Source organism: Protomyctophum parallelum (assembly GCF_964188405.1).
Source record: "Protomyctophum parallelum genome assembly, chromosome: 6".
NCBI lineage: Eukaryota > Metazoa > Chordata > Actinopteri > Myctophiformes > Myctophidae > Protomyctophum > Protomyctophum parallelum.
This window is the reverse complement of record NC_139701.1, coordinates 6,981,021-7,003,194: the sequence shown is the minus strand read 5'-3', so window position 1 is coordinate 7,003,194 and position 22,174 is coordinate 6,981,021. Positions and strand designations below refer to the sequence as shown.

The window sequence follows — 22,174 nt, the reverse complement described above, 5'->3', positions numbered from 1 at the left end:
TGTGTGTCTGTGTGTGTGTGTGTGTGTGTGTGTGTGTGTGTGAGGGTGTCTGCGTGTGTGTGTGTGTGTGTGTGTGTGTGTGTGTGTGTGTCTGTGTATGTGTGTGTGTGTGTGTGTGTGTGTGTGTGTGTGTGTGTGTGTGTGTGTGTGTGTGTGTGTGTGTGTGTGTGTCTGTGTGTGTGTGTGTGTGTGTGTGTTTCACGCATGCGTGCTGCCGTTCACTTCCTTGTTTACGGCGCACACGGACACACACAGTCACAAACTGCCGAGGCCACGCGGGGGTCCACCACGGTGCTCATGACGGGGTTCTCCGCCTGGCTGAAAGGCACCGGCTGGAAGGCCCGCGGGCCCAGCGAGGCCGTGGTGTCCTCCAGGTAGGGGTCCTCGATGGGCAGACGCAGGAAGGACAGGATGCACTCGTCCTGGGTCCGCGAGCCCACGTGCTCCGACATTGGCTATTTCCCCTACCATAAGCCCTACATGAATTGCATTGAATGGAATGGGAATTGAACGGGGCTATGGGGTGTTATGCTAGTTGGGATATTATTTACATTATGAAGAGAGGATATATACAAAAACATTATAATTATGAGTGATGGAAATAAGCAAATTAGCATAGCCCCATTCAATTCCCATTCAATGCAATTAATTGAGGGCTTATGCCCTCAAATATTTCCACGCATCATGAATGATAAGACAGAATATTAGGGACGCTATAGTCACTATAGGGTCCATGTGGTTGATAATACATAGCATATAAGTGAAAGTATTACTAAATCAATACTGCAGATGTACTGCTTACTGTTTGTGATAAGATAAGAGCTTTATTGATCCCACAGGGATCACACCGTATAGTGCAGATACAGTAGATACAGTGTACAGTAGATACAGTAGATACTAGATACAGTAGGCGTAGAATACATCACACTCAAAGCAACAGTATAATGTTCATCATAAGATAAAAGTTTACGAGACGAGCGTTCTTATTGCTCAGCTGACCTGTTCTCGTAAGGTCTCGTAAGAAGAAAAAAAACATGCACATTTCCTTGTACTGTATTACAAGAAAACAGCGAGCACAGAGCCACAGTCTGGACAGCTGCATTTGTCATTTTACCCTTGAAGATCAAGTCTGGAAGATGAGTTTTGATGGATTGATTGAAATATTTATTAACAGTTTGCAGAATTACAGGACATTTCAAGCACAAACTCAATACAAAGACTGTTAACTGTGAGTGGACAACCCAATTAAGCATTACACTTGTTTACAAGAGGGTCCACATTGTTCAATTCATCAAAACAACAACGTACAAATAGACACTTCTATATAGTCAAAGAACAGAACTTTGCAGCCGTCCGTAGGTGCCGTTTGAGAGCAACTGAGTCATTTGAGTCTTAGAAGTCCTTGGTTTTCAATCTGTGCTGCATTATAGAGGCGAACTGCAACAGCTGCAAGTCCTGCAACGCAGGATACTGAAATAACCAAAGAAAAGTATTAATTGATGAAGCCTCAAAAACAATTGAAGCGTATTTTAAAAAGGTAATTGAAATACTTACCTGCGAAACATACAACAATAATTATAGCTGCAATCATTGCCACTGCAACTGCCGTTGAGCCAGTAAAACTGAGTGTATATGGGCGACCATCAGCAGTAGTATAGCCAAGGTTTAGCGACTGCCTGGAAAATGCCAATCACCACGAATTATGATCATGTTTCATCAGAATGTCAGCTTGTGATGGGCATCTTCATCAATATTCTATTTTGCCACACACCTACAAAATAAGTGGTCAATTATATTTCCAGCAATACAAACACACACGCACATGCACGCACGCACGCCCGCATGCACACACGCACGCCCGCACACACGGTTTTATTTGTAATTCTAGTTCATTTTGCCCTATAGTTCATTTGTAGCATTCGCTATCCGTGCACCGTCTCTCTGGAACGCCCTGCCCCTGGAGATCAGGCTTGCCGAGTCTGTGCCGCGTTTTAAATCACTCCTTAAGACTCATTTTTACAAAGCTGCATTCAACCCCCTACCCATGTGATTTGGGATTTTCTGTTGTTGTGATTTTGTGCATTATTGACAATGTATTTTATTCTATTGTGTGCCTCCTTGCTATACGTCTTTATATGTGTTTTTATGTTAAAGCACTTTGTGACTGGTTCTTAAAAGGTGCTATACAAATAAATAAAGCTTTATTATTATTATTATTATTATTATTATGATGTATCAGCCCAATGGCTTCTGAAACATATCTTTCGCTCAAAAACGATTCTGAAAGTTGTGAAACTCACGTTTTGTGTTTTTCAATTGTAATCACTCCCAAGAAGACAGCAAAGACGAGACATACCCAGGGCCATCGCTGATTCTCCATTGTCACTGTTTGGAGAGAGAGAGAGACAGACAGACAACAGCGATTTTTAGCTATGTTTTCAACCTTTTCCGCCGTGATGGGGAAGTGAAACTAACTCGAAAGAGGAAGTACCATTGGTAGTAATTGCAACTGTCAATCTGAAAGTGCCATCAAACGGAAGAAATCTGATTAAATCCGAGATTTCTTTTATTTTTATTTTTACAGTAGGCCAATTTGAAAACAATGCCTCAAGGTATAAGAAACAAATGGCATTGTTTTCAAATTGGCCTACTGTAAAAATTAAAATTAAAAAAATCTCGGATTTAATCAGATTTCTTCCGTTTGATGGCACTTTCAGATTGACAGTTGCAATTACTACCAATGGTACTTCCTCTTTCGAGTTAGTTTCACTTCCCCATTTTGATGGAGACATCTGTAATCACAAACATATGGTCATACAGATGGTCAAACTGATAGAACACAACACACAAAATAATACAATACATACCTTAAACAAAACATTAAGACACCGTGAACCATGCAAAATTCACAAACCACCCCATCACATACCAAAAATAATACAAGTCATACATTAAAACAAAGCATTAAGACACCATGAACCATGCCAAATTCCCAAAGCACACCACCACATACCAAAATAATACAAGTCATACATTAAAATAAAACCTTAAGACACCCGTGAACCATGCAAAATTCACCAAGCACACCACCACATACCAAAATAATACAAGGCATACCTTAAACAAACCATTAAGACAGCCTGAACCATGCAAAATTCACAAAGCAGACCACGACATACCTGCATAATACACGTCATACATTAAAATAAACCATTAAGACAGCCTGAACCATGCTAAATTCACAAAACACAGCGCCAGATACCAAAAATAATACAAGTCATACCCTAAGATAAAACATTAAGACACCATGAACCATGCAAATATTCCCCAACCACATACCCACATACCAAAATAATACAAGTCATACATTAAAATAAAACCATTAAGCCACCCTGAACCATGCAAAATTCACAAAGCACACCACCACATACCAAAATAATACAAGGCATACCTTAAACAAACCATTAAGACAGCCTGAACCACGCAAAATTCACAAAACAGAGCGCCGGATACCAAAAATAATACAAGTCATACATTAAACAAAACATTAAGGCAGCCTGAACCATGCAAATGTCACAAACCACACCACCACATACCATAATAATCCAAGTCATACCTTAAACAAACCATTAAGACAGCCTGAACCACGCAAAATTCACAAAACACAGCGCCAGATACCAAAAATAATACAAGTCATACATTAAACAAAACATTAAGGCAGCCTGAACCATGCAAATGTCACAAACCACACCACCACATACCACAATAGTCCAAGTCATACATTAAAATAAAGCATTAAGACACCATGAACCACACAAAACACTGCGCCGCATACCAAAAATAATGCAAGTCATACATTAAACAAGACATTAAGACAACCTGAACCACACAAAACACAGCGGCCCATACCAAAAATAATGCAAGTCATACATTAAACAAGACATTAAGACAGCCTGAACCATGCAAAAATCACAAAGCAGAGCACCACATACCAAAAATAATGCAAGTCATACATTAAACAAGACCTTAAGACAACCTGAACCACACAAAACACTGCGCCCCATACCAAAGATAATGCAAGTCATACATTAAACAAGACATTAAGACAACCTGAACCACACAAAACACAGCGCCCCATATCAAAAATAATGCAAGTCATACATTAAACAAGACATTAAGACAACCTGAACCACACAAAACACAGCGCCCCATACCAAAAATAATACAAGTCATACATTAAAACAAATCATTAAGACCGCCTGAACCATGCAAAATTCATAAAATACAACACCGTATACCAAAATAATACAAGTCATACATTAAAACAAAATCATTAAGACAACCTGAACCATGCAAAATTCACAAAATACAACACCATATATCAAAAATAATACAAGTCATACATTAAACAAGACATTAAGACAACCTGAACCACCCAGAATTCACAAAACACAGCACCACATAGCAAAAAAATAATACAAGTCATACATTAAACAAGACATTAAGACAACCTGAACCATGCAAAATTCACAAAACACAGCGTCCCATACCAAAAATAATACAAGTCATACATTAAACATGACATTAAGACAACCTGAACCATGCAAAATTCACCAAGCACAACACCATATACCAAAAATAATACAAGTCATACATTAAACATGACATTAAGACAACCTGAACCATGCAAAATTCACAAAGCACACCACCACATACCAAAATAATACAAGTCTTACATTAAAACAAAACATTAAGAGAACCTGAACCATGCAAAATTCACAAAACACACCACCACATACCAAAATAATACATGTCATACATTAAAACAAAACATTAAGACAACGTGAACCATGCAAAATTCACAAAACACACCACCACATACCAAAAATAATACATGTCATACATTAAAACAAAACATTGAGACACCCTGAACCATGCAAAATTCACAAAACACAACACCACATACCAAAATAATACAAATCATACATTAAAATAAAACATTAAGGCATCATGAACCATGCACAATTCACAAAACACAACACCACATACCAAAATAATACAACTCATACCTTAAACAAATCATTAAGACAACCTGAACCACACAAAACACATCGCCAGATACCAAAAATAATACAAGTCATACATTAAAACAAAACATTAAGACAACCTGAACCATGCAAAAAAAAATCTAAGTATATCGTACGTATATACTTAAAACTAGTACGAACTACGAATGCGTGCTAATGTTGGTTGACAGGAAATTATACGCATGAATATACAGGTTACGTCAATATGCTATACATGATTACTTTAATCATGTGGCAAACAGGGACAGTCCCCTATAGTGGCATATAGATATGCAGCCTATAGGATTCCACCAACCATGCCTCCAGTTAATGAAATTATATCCATATCAAAAGTCAAATATTGCGAGATGGTAACAAAAAACTATCTAACTAATCTATGTAAGTATGTACTGTATTACATACTGTATACACCGATCTAAGTAATCGTATACCAATCAATATTATCGCCAGCATCACAGCTCAAATTGGTCAAACATGTCTGAGCATACCTGAACGTCAGCCCTCACACACACACACACACACACACACACACACACACACACGCACACCGTACACCACATACCGTACACAAATACACACACACACACACACACACAAACATCGTACACCACATACCGCACACAAACACATACACACACACACACACACACACACACACACACACACACACACACACACACACACACACACACACACACACACACACACAAACAAACACACACAGTCACACACACACAGGCACACACACACACAGTCACACACACACACAGTCACACACACACACACAGTCACACACACACACACACACAGTCACACACGCTCACCCAGTGCTGCCTTGGCGGCGGCCGAGGCCACGCGGGGGTCCACCACGGTGCTCATGACGGGGTTCTCCGCCTGGCTGAAAGGCACCGGCTGGAAGGCCCGCGGGCCCAGCGAGGCCGTGGTGTCCTCCAGGTAGGGGTCCTCGATGGGCAGACGCAGGAAGGACAGGATGCACTCGTTCCTTGTACTGTATTACAATAAAACAGCGAGCACAGAGCCACAGTCTGGACAGCTGCATTTGTCATTTGAAGATCAAGTCTGGAAGATGAGTTTTGATGGATTGATTGAAATATTTATTAACAGTTTGCAGAATTACAGGACATTTCAAGCACAAACTCAATACAAAGACTGTTAACTGTGAGTGGACGACCCAATTAAGCATTACACTTGTTTACAAGAGGGTCCACATTGTTCAATTCATCAAAACAACAACGTACAAATAGACACTTCTATATAGTCACAGAACAGAACAGGAATTCATCATAAAGAAGGTAAAAAAGGTAAAATAGACATTATACAGTGAGGGGAAAAGGGGTGGGTGGTGAGGGGGAGAGGATTCAGATTCTACGGGGGCCAGTTTCGAATTGCAGCCGTCCATAGGTGCCCTTTGAGAGCAACTGAGTCATTTGAGTCTTAGAAGTCCTTGGTTTTCAATCTGTGCTGCATTATAGGGGCTATATGCAACAGCTGCAACGCACATCGAGGATACTGAAATAACCAAAGAAAAGTATTAATTGATGAAGCCTCAAAAAAAATTGAAGCGTATTTTAAAAAGGTAATTGAAATACTTACCTGCGAAACATATTGCAACAATAATTATAGCTGCCATCATTGCCACTGCATACAGACCAGCCGTTGAGCCAGTAAAACTGAGTGTATATGGGCGACCATCAGCAGTAGTATAGCCAAGGTTTAGCGACTGCCTGGAAAATGCCAGATCACCACGAATTATGATCATGTTTCATCAGAATGTCAGCTTGTGATGGGCATCTTCATCAATATTCTATTTTGCCACACACCTACAAAATAAGTGGTCAATTATATTTCCAGCAATACAAACACACACGCACATGCACGCACGCACGCCCGCATGCACACACGCACGCCCGCACGCACGGTTTTATTTGTAATTCTAGTTAATTTTGCCCTATAGTTCATTTGTATAGCATTCGCTATCCGTGCACCGTCTCTCTGGAACGCCCTGCCCCTGGAGATCAGGCTTGCCGAGTCTGTGCCGGGTTTTAAATCACTCCTTAAAGGACAACTTTAGTTTTTTTCAACCACGGTTCATGTTTTAGGTTGTTATTAGAGAAACTAAAAGGTGAGTGTTAATTTTCTTTCATTTGCTGCTTTCTTTCGTTTTAGGGATTTTAGCTGTTTTTGACAGGGGGGCGGGGGCATTCGAGCATGGGGCTAAATATGTATTTCTTAACACAATTTTATGGTGATTTATTTTTTTATGGTTTACTATAGTCCTAATAAACGCCAGGAAATCTGACCACAAAAGATCACGGGATCTATTGAATGTGACAAACTGACATATTGAGCCTATGACACACAGTATAAGCCTTCCCCCAGTAGGCTACCTTCACATTCAGTAGATCCTGTGATCTTCTGTGGCCATATGTAATTTCCTGGCGTTTATTAGGACTATAGTAAACCATAAAAAAAATAAATCACCATAAAATTGTGTTAAAAAAATGCATATTTAGCCCCATGCTCAAATGCCCCCGCCCCCCTGTCAAAAACAGCTAAAATCCCTAAAACGAAAGAAAGCAGGAAATGAAAAAAGATTAACACTCATCTTTTACTTTATCTAATAACAAACTAAAACATGAACCTTGGTTGAAAAAAACTAAAGTTGTCCTTTAAGACTCATTTTTACAAAGCTGCATTCAACCCCCTTCCCATGTGATTTGGGATTTTCTGTTGTTGTGATTTTGTGCATTATTGACAATGTATTTTATTCTATTGTGTGCCTCCTTGCTATACGTCTTTATATATGTTTTTATCTTAAAGCACTTTGTGACTGGTTCTTAAAAGGTGCTATACGAATAAATAAAGCTTTATTATTATTATTATGATGTATCAGCCCAATGGCTTCTGAAACATCTTTCGCTCAAAAACGATTCTGAAAATTGTGAAACTCACGTTTTGTGTTTTTCAATTGTAATCACTCCCAAGAAGACAGCAAAGAAGAGACATACCCAGGGCCATCGCTGATTCTCCATTGTCACTGTTTGGAGAGAGAGAGAGAGAGAGAGAGAGAGAGAGATCAGAGGTCCAAGTCCTATCACTGTAAAACCCTGGAACATGTGACGCGTTTAAAACCTAAACACCATGTGATGTAATAATAAAATGCCAAATGGTCATAAAATACAGTAGAACACGAGTTCACTCAAACACCTCACGAGAACACCTATATGATTGACTTTGATTGTAAAAACTAAACACGTTTATGTGTTTAAAAAGTGTTACGGGCGATTAAACATGTTCTTCTGTTTATAATCTAAACACTGTGACACGTTTAAAAAGGGTTACAAATATGTGTTTATAACCTTTATAACCTAAACGCTTGGGTTTAGTGTGTACAGCAATAAGCTGTTAATTCATTTATAAGATGTAATAGGCTATCTAATCAATTCATTTGTAATGTTTATAATCGTATGTTGGGGTGTTCTTTGAGAGCAAATGTTCAAGTTCAAGTGTGTTTATGTCACACATTATAGGCCTAATATACCTGGTAGCAGCATTATGGGCAGTTACATTCCTGTACTTAATTAAGCCTTCTTCAACAGTATTGAGAATATATGCAAATATCATAAAATAAGATACTAGAAGAAGTTAAAATTGTAGTATTCTATATTAACAGTAATAGAAAGGGATCATAAAATATAAATAGCCTAACATTTGCCGCATGATAAAGGAGTGGGGACCAAATTGAATAGTAGTATAGGCCTATAGTAATATTGTAATAAGGGATCATAAAAGCAAAATTAGCCCACAGTATATAATTGTGTGTGTGTGTGTGTGTGTGTGTGTGTGTGTGTGTGTGTGTGTGTGTGTGTGTGTGTGTGTGTGTGTTCGTGCGTGCATGCGTGCGTGTGTGTGTGTGTGTGTGTGTGTGTGTGTGTGTTATACAGCTTGGCTACAAATGTAAACTACTTGTGTTCATATTTGGAAGCCTCGGTAATGCAGATTGCAGGCATGCCCAAGCCGAGAGCTGCATCGGCAAAGTTCTGTTCAGTGATTGCAATAATTGGCAGTCGCCATATATGGAGAAGGCGATGCTTTCTGTACCCGTGATATATCCTGAAGCACTTTTGGTAGAGTTTTACAAGTTTGCGCATCCACTATAGTTTGTGTTCAAGAATTTCTTGTAAAATATGAATGCAAATAAAGATGTTAAATGTGTGCGTGCGTGCGTCATACCTGCCAACCTCAGATCGTCAGATAAAAGCATATAGCAAGTATGTGGGGCATATGGGCCGTTGACACATGGGTTGCCCACGTAAAAAGGGTGAAATCCCCCCAAAGCAGGAGAAAGGCAGGAGAAATTGAGGTCTGGCCATATATGGAGCGTGTACAGGGCTTGATGAGGTCAGATCAACATGGAATATCAGAACAGGTCAGCTCCATATATGGAGATATGGAGAAGGGTGGCAGCGGGGGCAGTGTCTTGAGTGTACAGGGTTTGATGAGAGCCCAGGTAGGGGCCTGTTGAGAACTCTAGTTTTCTCCGACTGCAGGGCACGGCTGCACTAATACCTTTGGGGCAGGCCCGTCTAGAGTTCGAATGGACAGGTATCAGTCAAAAGGGAGACATCGAAGAGGAAGGACGGATGGGGAAGGATCAACATATGGAATGTCAGAACAGGTCAGCTCCATATAAGGGTTTGAGGTTTGAGGTCAAATGTAGAAGTTGCTGGCCGGCTCCATATATGCCGATCTAGGTGATGATCCAGTCTTCTGTATGGCTATCCAAGGTTTGACGAGGTCAATGTTGTGATCTTCATATGTATGGAGATTGCCATATATGACGGTGCGACGTATCACGAGGCACGATGTCACAAGGCGTGACCATATATGGAGGCGTGACTCGCAACTGACGGGAAATTGGGGAAATGCTGGTTTTCATAGTAAACTGCGACCTACAGTCGCAATAAAATGGACTTCCTAACTGTTCAGGGGGATAAGGGAACTCACCCCTAGAGACATCTGTCTCCAATGCCTTTAGACCTAGCATTCTCTCCATGGGTAACATTGTATATATATCCCGGTACCACTGTCCATAATCCAATTGAAAAGGATACATTTTCTGGCCAGAACTAATCATTTTTGAAGAAGCATAACATTTGATGGGTTCAGGGACATGGTCCGTTCTGGAAGGCTGAGCAGTTAAAGAGACCTGTGGGTAGATTTTGAAGGTGCGTTTTACCAATGGAAATACATAAATTGGCCTCGCTCTGCGCACATTCGTATTATGAAAGGCATATCGGCCCGTGTTGAACGCACTGGCCCGTGTTGAACGCACACACATTATGGCTTACCGCGTTGCTGAATATTTTAGCATTGTGGGAGTGTCCATATGTTAATTATTTTCGCTTTGCGCAATTTGCTATTAAGCCCCTTGACCTAAAGACACTCAGCGCATAACGATTAGACGTGGGTCTGACCACCTCATAAACGCAAAAAGCACTGTTTGATTTGACACTTGAGCGGCTCTGAGTGTCAGTGCAGCATGCGAATGCGGCGAGCCCGAGCAATCTGCCGAGCACATAATCAACACCTGCCCCCTGTACAGACCTCCTTCGGAGGCCGGCCTCTTCCACGTGGGACCAGAGACAAGGGCGTGGCTACTCGATACTGAGTTGGACATTTGAGGATGATACACGAAAGAAGAAGAAGGCTCTGAGAGGCTGCTAGAGTGTTGCCATGTCTGTTTATTATAAGCGGCTTATTTTTCTGTAAAGTTGCTTTCTGTGTTGTTGCTTTTCTTGTTTCTAAAGTGGTTATTTGGGCTTTTCTCCTAATGTTGTTTAAACCATGTGATCCTCACAAAGCACATTCCCATGTCAAGGATCCCCAGATGAATGCATTTGCCCAACTAAGGACAGCTAATCCAAAAATTAAATAAAATTATTACTTTTGAAAATAGCAGATCTATACCAGCTCACAATGCATCACATTCATTCATTAAAACTATGAACTCTGACTGCAGGGGGATATATAATGATCATTATAACAATGTGCAAGAACATATTTAAAAAGAAGGAAGAACTTTATATTTGTGGACAATCAAAATATGTTTTTTTATTTTAATGTGGTGTCATTCAAATTAATCTGGATATGGCAGACTCACTATTTAGAAAATAAAAACATGGCACTTCATTTAAAATAGGTTACAGACCCCTGTTATATGCGCTTATTTTTATAGACCTATTTACTTGTTTCTATGAGACATGGCAGTTTTGCGTCTTTTTTTAAAAAATGTTGAGATTAGAAACGGCCATAATTCTTTCATTTCTCAACCTTAAAAATAAATAAAAACATCTCCATAATCCGTGGGAAATGTGCTTTCATATGCTGTATCACACCCGATTCAAGTCTTCTTCAATAAAATGCTACGAGCGAACTCAGCGAAGACCATACCATCGGGGCCACAGCATTACGCAGCACGCATTCAACTCATTCCTTCGTCGTGACTTGAATGAAATAAAATATAATAAACGTTATTTTACTGGTGTTTTTCAATAGAAACAAATAAAGAGCGTGTGTAGGCTACTGTGTGCAAGTGCAACAGTGCATATACATGCATGCACTGCTATATTTCTTCCGTCGGGATGGTGATTGAGCTCTTCAAGTTCACAGCCCGTTTGGTCTTTCATAAAAAAACGTTGATATTAGCCTATAAACACTCATGGTTCTCTCATTTCTCAACCGTTTTATTAAATGTAAAAATCTCCATATTCCTTAGGAATCTTGCTTTCATTCGCTGTATTGTACATGGTTCTATCGTTATCGAATTAATTAATTACCAATTTGCCAATATGCTGCTATCTACTCGCAATTCCATTCCGATCTGAAAGGTGGGTCTGTTCTTTTGAGGCATAAAGGTGACAGCATGCAGTGCAATAGGAACTAGAAAATTCGCAATTTAAAAAAATTGCAGAGTGTGGTTGCCGCAGTGGCTTACATATGCCCCTCCCACTAGTATTGCCAGCCAATTACAATTTCAAGTCACGCCTTAGATCATGCGTAAGTCATTCGGAGGGGATTTAACCCCCGAAATTCATGTTTTTGCGACAAACGGTTACATTTCTCGCTTCTGCGGCGCCCCCTATGGATGAAAATGGAATTGCTTTTAGAACTTGGTTGATTGAACCACCCCGGACATGTGATTGAAATTTGGGATGGATTGGACATTCCGTTCGTGATTTATGGCATTTTTTGTGATATAGGCCCCTCCTACTAACTTCGGAAGACGATTACGGCCGAACGATACTCACTTTCAAAATTCTGCGGCTCAGTTTTAATTGGATGGGTCCAGAGATCACGTGTGCCGATTTCTGTGAGATTTGGACAAAATCTGTAGGAGGAAAAGCAAAAAGTGTGTTTTGGACAAAATTCAAAATGGCGGAAAATCTATCATGGCGGAAATGGGCGTGGCCTATATGGGGAGATGCGTCATGACCCAAGGAATCCAGGGAAAACATTTTTTTTATTTTACGACCTACGGTTCAAGAGTTATAAGCCAAAAGGTAAAGTGGGCTGTTATAGCGCCACCATGAGGCCGACCGATAAAATTTTAGTGTTAAATAATTTTAGGGATAATGTTGAATTATCCCTAAAAGTTTTGTAACTATAGTGATTACAGTCTCCGAGGAACAAATACTTGAATGTGAATTTTTGCCTTTTCCCATTCATGTCAATGGGGAAATTTAATTCACTAATAAATTCATATCAATTAAACTATACAACATTTCTCTTAACAAAATACAAGCACACGATTCCCGATTTTTCCGGTCAATTTGACATATGGCTCAAGTGCGTACAGCGTACAGTGTGGGAGGTATAAAGCGTCAAAATAAAGACTACTAATAAAGACCACACTAACAAATAACACTAGAAAATTCGCAATTTAAAAAAATTGCAGAGTGTGGTTGCCGCAGTGGCTTACATATGCCCCTCCCACTAGTATTGCCAGCCAATTACAATTTCAAGTCACGCCTTAGATCATGCGTAAGTAATTCGGAGGGGATTTAACCCCCGAAATTCATGTTTTTGCGACACACGGTTACATTTCTCGCATTTGCGGCGCCCCCTATGGATGAAAATGGAATTGCTTTTAGAACTTGGTTGATTGAACCACCCCGGACATGTGATTGAAATGTGGGATGGATTGGACATTCCGTTCGTGATTTATGGCATTTTTTGTGATATAGGCCCCTCCTACTAACTTCGGAAGACGATTACGGCCGAACGATACGCACTTTCAAAATTCTGCGGCTCAGTTTTAATTGGATGGGTCCAGAGATCACGTGTGCCGATTTCTGTGAGATTTGGACAAAATCTGTAGGAGGAAAAGCAAAAAGTGTGTTTTGGACAAAATTCAAAATGGCGGAAAATCTATCATGGCGGAAATGGGCGTGGCCTATATGGGGAGATGCGTCATGACCCAAGGAATCCAGGGAAAAAATAATTTTGATTTTACGACCTACGGTTCAAGAGTTATAAGCCAAAAGGTAAAGTGGGCTGTTATAGCGCCACCATGAGGCCGACCGATAAAATTTTAGGGTTAAATAATTTTAGGGATAATGTTGAATTATCCCTAAAAGTTTTGTAACTATAGTGATTACAGTCTCCGAGGAACAAATACTTGAATGTGAATTTTTGCCTTTTCCCATTCATGTCAATGGGGAAATTTAATTCACTAATAAATTCATATCAATTAAACTATACAACATTTCTCTTAACAAAATACAAGCACACGATTCCCGATTTTTCCGGTCAATTTGACATATGGCTCAAGTGCGTACAGCGTACAGTGTGGGAGGTATAAAGCGTCAAAATAAAGACTACTAATAAAGACCACACTAACAAATAACACTAGAAAATTCGCAATTTTAAAAAATTGCAGAGTGTGGTTGCCGCAGTGGCTTACATATGCCCCTCCCACTAGTATTGCCAGCCAATTACAATTTCAAGTCACGCCTTAGATCATGCGTAAGTCATTCGGAGGGGATTTAACCCCCGAAATTCATGTTTTTGCGACAAACGGTTACATTTCTCGCTTCTGCGGTGCCCCCTATGGATGAAAATGGAATTGCTTTTAGAACTTGGTTGATTGAACCACCCCGGACATGTGATTGAAATTTGGGATGGATTGGACATTCCGTTCGTGATTTATGGCATTTTTTGTGATATAGGCCCCTCCTACTAACTTCGGAAGACGATTGCGGCCGAACGATACGCACTTTCAAAATTCTGCGGCTCAGTTTTAATTGGATGGGTCCAGAGATCACGTGTGCCGATTTCTGTGAGATTTGGACAAAATCTGTAGGAGGAAAAGCAAAAAGTGTGTTTTGGACAAAATTCAAAATGGCGGAAAATCTATCATGGCGGAAATGGGCGTGGCCTATATGGGGAGATGCGTCATGACCCAAGGAATCCAGGGAAAACATTTTTTTGATTTTACGACCTACGGTTCAAGAGTTATAAGCCAAAAGGTAAAGTGGGCTGTTATAGCGCCACCATGAGGCCGACCGATAAAATTGTAGTGTTAAATAATTTTAGGGATAATGTTGAATTATCCCTAAAAGTTTTGTAACTATAGTGATTACAGTCTCCGAGGAACAAATACTTTTATGTGAATTTTTGCCTTTTCCCATTCATGTCAATGGGGAAATTTAATTCACTAATAAATTCATATCAATTAAACTATACAACATTTCTCTTAACAAAATACACGCACACGATTCCCGATTTTTCCGGTCAATTTGACATATGGCTCAAGTGCGTACAGCGTACAGTGTGGGAGGTATAAAGCGTCAAAATAAAGACTACTCCAGTGAAAAAAAAATAATAATAATAACTAGAAAGCAGTTCCTGTAGAAACTGCGTGGGCTCGCGTAAAATGCTTTGTATAAAGTTATTGCCGTGTCAAGTTTGAAACTCGGGGACCGGAGTAATGGTGTTACCATTGGTGGTCTAAGTCCATAATCAAAATTTCTGGACTGTAACATATTGTAAAGAAAAGTAGAAAATGTATTAAAGCTGAAGTAAAAGTTAAAAAAGTATGAACATTTGTAAAAACTATAGTTTAAGCATAAATAACTGCATAAAGCGGAAATAAAGTATGTGGAAGTAGTATGATGCCCAAAAAGGGGCAGAATAAAGTAAGTAAAGTATTACTGTCTACTAATGATTTGTAATGTATGAATAATGCTTTACAATGTATTCTTGATGAATCAAGAAAAGGTAAAAAAGAAAAAAAATAGTCAATCCAATGGAGTATACATATAAAAGCATTCATGAGCTTAACAGAAATAGCATACTTTTACATGTAAATAGAAGGTTCAAATAGCATATAGGCCTATCTTTAAAAGCATAAACACAATGATTATTGATAATGGTCTAAGATATTTCTTAAAAAAAATATTAAGATAAAAAATATTAAGTTCTTTATTATTATTTTTTTCCTTTTAAGTTTAAAAAAAAGTTAAAGTTTTAATTTTTTAATGTTTTTAATTTTTTTATTTTTTTTTATTTTTTAATCATCCTAATGCTAACATGCTAACATGCTAACATGCTAACATGCTAATGCTAACATGCTAATGCTATCATGCTAATGCTAACATGCTAATGCTAACATGCTAATGCTAACATGCTAATGCTAACATGCTAACATGCTAATGCTAACATGCTAACATGCTAATGCTAACATGCTAACATGCTAACATGCTAATGCTATCATGCTAACATGCTAATGCTAACATGCTAATGCTAACATGCTAACATGCTAATGCTAACATGCTAATGCTATCATGCTAACATGCTAATGCTATCATGCTAACATGCTAATGCTAACATGCTAATGCTAACATGCTAACATGCTAATGATAACATGCTAATGATAACATGCTAATGCTATCATGCTAACATGCTAATGCTAACATGCTAACATGCTAATGCTAACATGCTAACATGCTAATGCTAACATGCTAACATGCTAATGCTATCATGCTAACATGCTAACATGCTAATGTTAACATGCTAATGCTAACATGCTAATGCTAACATGCTAACATGCTAACATGCTAATGTCCAACATGCTAACATGCTAATGCTATCATGCTAACATGCTAACATGCTAATGTCAACATGCTAATGCTAACATGCTAATGCTATCATGCTAACATGCTAATGCCATCATGCTAATGCTAACATGCTAACATGCTAATGCTAACATGCTAATTTTTAAGTTTTCATTTTTTTCATTTTTTTCAATTTTTTTCAATTTTTCCATTTTTTTTAATTCTTTTAATTTTTTTTAATTTTTTTAATTTTTTTTAATTTTTGTTAATTTTTTTCAATTTTTTTAATTTTTTTCAATTTTTTTCAATTTTTTTCATTTTTTTCATTTTTTTCATTTTTTTTATTTTATTTTTATTTTTTTGAAAATATTTTTTTATAAACGTGTGTGTGTGTGTGCGTGCGTGCGTGCGTGCGTGCGTGCGTGCACTTGCGAGAGCTGTGTAAAGGCCAGCCAATAGGAAGACAGGGTGTGTGTGTGCGTGCGTGCATGCGTGCGTGCGTGCTCTTGCGAGAGCTGTGTAAAGGCCATCCAATTGCACAAATAGCAGACCTACAAGCCCACAAGGTATCGCAGAGCAACTCATTGAGATCTTGTAACTTTAATTTCAGCCCTGTAATTAAGCTCTTATATGTCTCAGCTGTGGAAGTGTAAAAGACAAACAAGTGGCGCGCAACTTGAAGGTCTTGATCTTGAATGGTCTTGAATGGGGGGAAACTATGCCCGAACAAATTGCTCTATCGCAAAAAGTAAAAGTCGAATGTAAATAATTTCTTCGCTGTGAGTGGCCTGAGATATTGAGGTACACCATGTGCGATTGTGGTGTTGGTACGATCGAAAATGTGGTTATAAGAGCGAGTTAAGAATTGTCATCGCGATAATTTCCTCGTAAGATTTCTACAATGGATGTCAATGAGCAGCTTGACTGTATTTGTGTCACTTAAAAGGCCGTAGTTCACATTCTGTATGTCTCTGTGTTTTGGTGGTCACATTGTGTGAAAGAGGACATGTGTGGCTACAAAATGACCAAAGGACATGCGTGTAAAGTGAATATTTTGGCCGGGACGGCAATTTGTTTGGTAAATTTTCAAGGAAAGATTTTCTGTTTGTACACTCTAGTGAAAGAAGCCCTGCACTCTAAGTTGGCACTAATTAGGCGAAACGGCCTGCGATTGAACTGAGATTTCGGAAAAACCGTTTAACGTATTCGAATACGGTTTGAACCACGAAAAAGTCCAGAGTCGTGTGAGCTTTCTAAAGTTTAAATCACGTTTCTACGACAAAGTATGCCAGAGTAATGAGGCTGCAAAAGTGAGGTTGATTTAGAGATCAATCCCATACATTGTCAATGGGAGGAAAAAACTATAAATAAAGTTAAATATTTTAAAAAGTATAAACTTTTTCAAAACAACTTTTTCACCAATGAAAGTTCAAAGATAGATGAACATTATAAAGTTTGAATGAAGTTTCAAAGTGAAAGTATGACGGAGTAATAAGAGCTCAAAAAAGTTAACTGTGAAAAATGGGACCTTTTTTCCATCGACTCTCACTATAAAGAATGTAAAAAAAAGTTAAAAAGTTAAAAAGTATAAAAAGTATAAAACTTTGTAAAAATAAAAATACAAGCACACATCACTGCAAAGAGCTGAACAGTTTGAAGTTTGAACTAAATTTCTAGTATAAAGTATGCAGAAGTAGTTAGGTGCCAAAAAAAAGGGTGGAATAACGAATAAAGAATAATAAATATAGGCTGGCAATAACTATTGTGAGCTCGCTGTGGCGAGCCCACAATAAAGTGTCACAGTTACAAGAGTCTGGTTGCCCATTCGGGCAACCACACTAACTAGAAAATTCGCAATTTAAAAAAATTGCAGAGTGTGGTTGCCGCAGTGGCTTACATATGCCCCTCCCACTAGTATTGCCAGCCAATTACTATTTCAAGTCACGCCTTAGATCATGCGTAAGTAATTCGGAGGGGATTTAACCCCCGAAATTCATGTTTTTGCGACAAACGGTTACATTTCTCGCATTTGCGGCGCCCCCTATGGATGAAAATGGAATTGCTTTTAGAACTTGGTTGATTGAACCACCCCGGACCTGTGATTGAAATTTGGGATGGATTGGACATTCCGTTCGTGATTTATGGCATTTTTTGTGATATAGGCCCCTCCTACTAACTTCGGAAGACGATTACGGCCGAACGATACGCACTTTCAAAATTCTGCGGCTCTGTTTTAATTGGATGGGTCCAGAGATCACGTGTGCCGATTTCTGTGAGATTTGGACAAAATCTGTAGGAGGAAAAGCAAAAAGTGTGTTTTGGACAAAATTCAAAATGGCGGAAAATCTATCATGGCGGAAATGGGCGTGGCCTATATGGGGAGATGCGTCATGACCCAAGGAATCCAGGGAAAACATTTTTTTGATTTTACGACCTACGGTTCAAGAGTTATAAGCCAAAAGGTAAAGTGGGCTGTTATAGCGCCACCATGAGGCCGACCGATAAAATTGTAGTGTTAAATAATTTTAGGGATAATGTTGAATTATCCCTAAAAGTTTTGTAACTGTAGTGATTACAGTCTCCGAGGAACAAATACTTGAATGTGAATTTTTGCCTTTTCCCATTCATGTCAATGGGGAAATTTTATTCACTAATAAATTCATATCAATTAAACTATACAACATTTCTCTTAACAAAATACAAGCACACGATTCCCGATTTTTCCGGTCAATTTGACATATGGCTCAAGTGCGTACAGCGTACAGTGTGGGAGGTATAAAGCGTCAAAATAAAGACTACTAATAAAGACCACACTAACAAATAACACTAGAAAATTCGCAATTTTAAAAAATTGCAGAGTGTGGTTGCCGCAGTGGCTTACATATGCCCCTCCCACTAGTATTGCCAGCCAATTACAATTTCAAGTCACGCCTTAGATCATGCATAAGTAATTCGGAGGGGATTTAACCCCCGAAATTCATGTTTTTGCGACAAACGGTTACATTTCTCGCATTTGCGGCGCCCCCTATGGATGAAAATGGAATTGCTTTTAGAAGTTGGTTGATTGAACCACCCCGGACCTGTGATTGAAATTTGGGATGGATTGGACATTCCGTTCGTGATTTATGGCATTTTTTGTGATATAGGCCCCTCCTACTAACTTCGGAAGACGATTACGGCCGAACGATACGCACTTTCAAAATTCTGCGGCTCAGTTTTAATTGGATGGGTCCAGAGATCACGTGTGCCGATTTCTGTGAGATTTGAACGAAATCTGTAGGAGGAAAAGCAAAAAGTGTGTTTTGGACAAAATTCAAAATGGCGGAAAATCTATCATGGCGGAAATGGGCGTGGCCTATATGGGGAGATGCGTCATGACCCAAGGAATCCAGGGAAAAAATAATTTTGATTTTACGACCTACGGTTCAAGAGTTATAAGCCAAAAGGTAAAGTGGGCTGTTATAGCGCCACCATGAGGCCGACCGATAAAATTTTAGGGTTAAATAATTTTAGGGATAATGTTGAATTATCCCTAAAAGTTTTGTAACTATAGTGATTACAGTATCCGACGAACAAATACTTTTATGTGAATTTTTGCCTTTTCCCATTCATGTCAATGGGGAAATTTAATTCACTAATAAATTCATATCAATTAAACTATACAACATTTCTCTTAACAAAATACAAGCACACGATTCCCGATTTTTCCGGTCAATTTGACATATGGCTCAAGTGCGTACAGCGTACAGTGTGGGAGGTATAAAGCGTCAAAATAAAGACTACTCCAGTGAAAAAATAACTAGAAAATTCGCAATTTAAAAAAATTGCAGAGTGTGGTTGCCGCAGTGGCTTACATATGCCCCTCCCACTAGTATTGCCAGCCAATTACAATTTCAAGTCACGCCTTAGATCATGCGTAAGTCATTCGGAGGGGATTTGACCCCCGAAATTCATGTTTTTGCGACAAACGGTTACATTTCTCGCGTTTGCGGCGCCCCCTATGGATGAAAATGGAATTGCTTTTAGAACTTGGTTGATTGAACCACCCCGGACATGTGATTGAAATTTGGGATGGATTGGACATTCCGTTCGTGATTTATGGCATTTTTTGTGATATAGGCCCCTCCTACTAACTTCGGAAGACGATTACGGCCGAACGATACGCACTTTCAAAATTCTGCGGCTCAGTTTTAATTGGATGGGTCCAGAGATCACGTGTGCCGATTTCTGTGAGATTCGGACGAAATCTGTAGGAGGAAAAGCAAAAAGTGTGTTTTGGACAAAATTCAAAATGGCGGAAAATCTATCATGGCGGAAATGGGCGTGGCCTATATGGGGAGATGCGTCATGACCCAAGGAATCCAGGGGAAAAATCATTTTGATTTTACGACCTACGGTTCAAGAGTTATAGGCCAAAAGGTAAAGTGGGCTGTTATAGCGCCACCATGAGGCCGACCGATAAAATTTTAGGGTTAAATAATTTTAGTGATAATGTTGAAATATCCCTAAAAGTTTTGTAACTATAGTGATTACAGTCTCCGAGGAACAAATACTTTTATGTGAATTTTTGCCTTTTCCCATTCATGTCAATGGGGAAATTTAATTCACTAATAAATTCATATCAATTAAACTATACAACATTTCTCTTAACAAAATACACGCACACGATTCCCGATTTTTCCGGTCAATTTGACATATGGCTCAAGTGCGTACAGCGTACAGTGTGGGAGGTATAAAGCGTCAAAATAAAGACTACTCCAGTGAAAAAAAAATAATAATAATAATAAAGTGTCACAGTTACAAGAGTCTGGTTGCCCATTCGGGCAACCACACTAATAATAATCATAAAGTGTTACAATTACTAGAGTCTGGTTGCCCATTCGGGCAACCACACTAACTAGAAAATTCGCAATTTAAAAAAATTGCAGAGTGTGGTTGCCGCAGTGGCTTACATATGCCCCTCCCACTAGTATTGCCAGCCAATTACAATTTCAAGTCACGCCTTAGATCATGCGTAAGTAATTCGGAGGGGATTTAACCCCCGAAATTCATGTTTTTGCGACAAACGGTTACATTTCTCGCAATTGCGGCGCCCCCTATGGATGAAAATGGAATTGCTTTTAGAACTTGGTTGATTGAACCACCCCGGACATGTGATTCAAATTTGGGATGGATTGGACATTCCGTTCGTGATTTATGGCATTTTTTGTGATATAGGCCCCTCCTACTAACTTCGGAAGACGATTACGGCCGAACGATACGCACTTTCAAAATTCTGCGGCTCAGTTTTAATTGGATGGGTCCAGAGATCACGTGTGCCGATTTCTGTGAGATTCGGACGAAATCTGTAGGAGGAAAAGCAAAAAGTGTGTTTTGGACAAAATTCAAAATGGCGGAAAATCTATCATGGCGGAAATGGGCGTGGCCTATATGGGGAGATGCGTCATGACCCAAGGAATCCAGGGGAAAAATCATTTTGATTTTACGACCTACGGTTCAAGAGTTATAGGCCAAAAGGTAAAGTGGGCTGTTATAGCGCCACCATGAGGCCGACCGATAAAATTTTAGGGTTAAATAATTTTAGGGATAATGTTGAAATATCCCTAAAAGTTTTGTAACTATAGTGATTACAGTCTCCGAGGAACAAATACTTTTATGTGAATTTTTGCCTTTTCCCATTCATGTCAATGGGGAAATTTAATTCACTAATAAATTCATATCAATTAAACTATACAACATTTCTCTTAACAAAATACACGCACACGATTCCCGATTTTTCCGGTCAATTTGACATATGGCTCAAGTGCGTACAGCGTACAGTGTGGGAGGTATAAAGCGTCAAAATAAAGACTACTCCAGTGAAAAAAAAATAATAATAATAATAAAGTGTCACAGTTACAAGAGTCTGGTTGCCCATTCGGGCAACCACACTAACTAGAAAATTCGCAA

At 39.0% G+C, this 22,174-nt stretch overlaps 1 long non-coding RNA gene across 1 annotated transcript; it reads right to left on the bottom strand.

The window, feature by feature from the left end:
* Positions 1–1,348: 1,348 nt before the first annotated feature.
* Positions 1,349–2,378, bottom strand: LOC310860426. Its single transcript, XR_014569383.1, has 3 exons — positions 2,301–2,378; positions 1,555–1,676; positions 1,349–1,470 (listed from the first exon to the last, which is right to left on the bottom strand). It is a non-coding gene; the product is annotated as an uncharacterized lncRNA (long non-coding RNA).
* Positions 2,379–22,174: the final 19,796 nt, after the last annotated feature.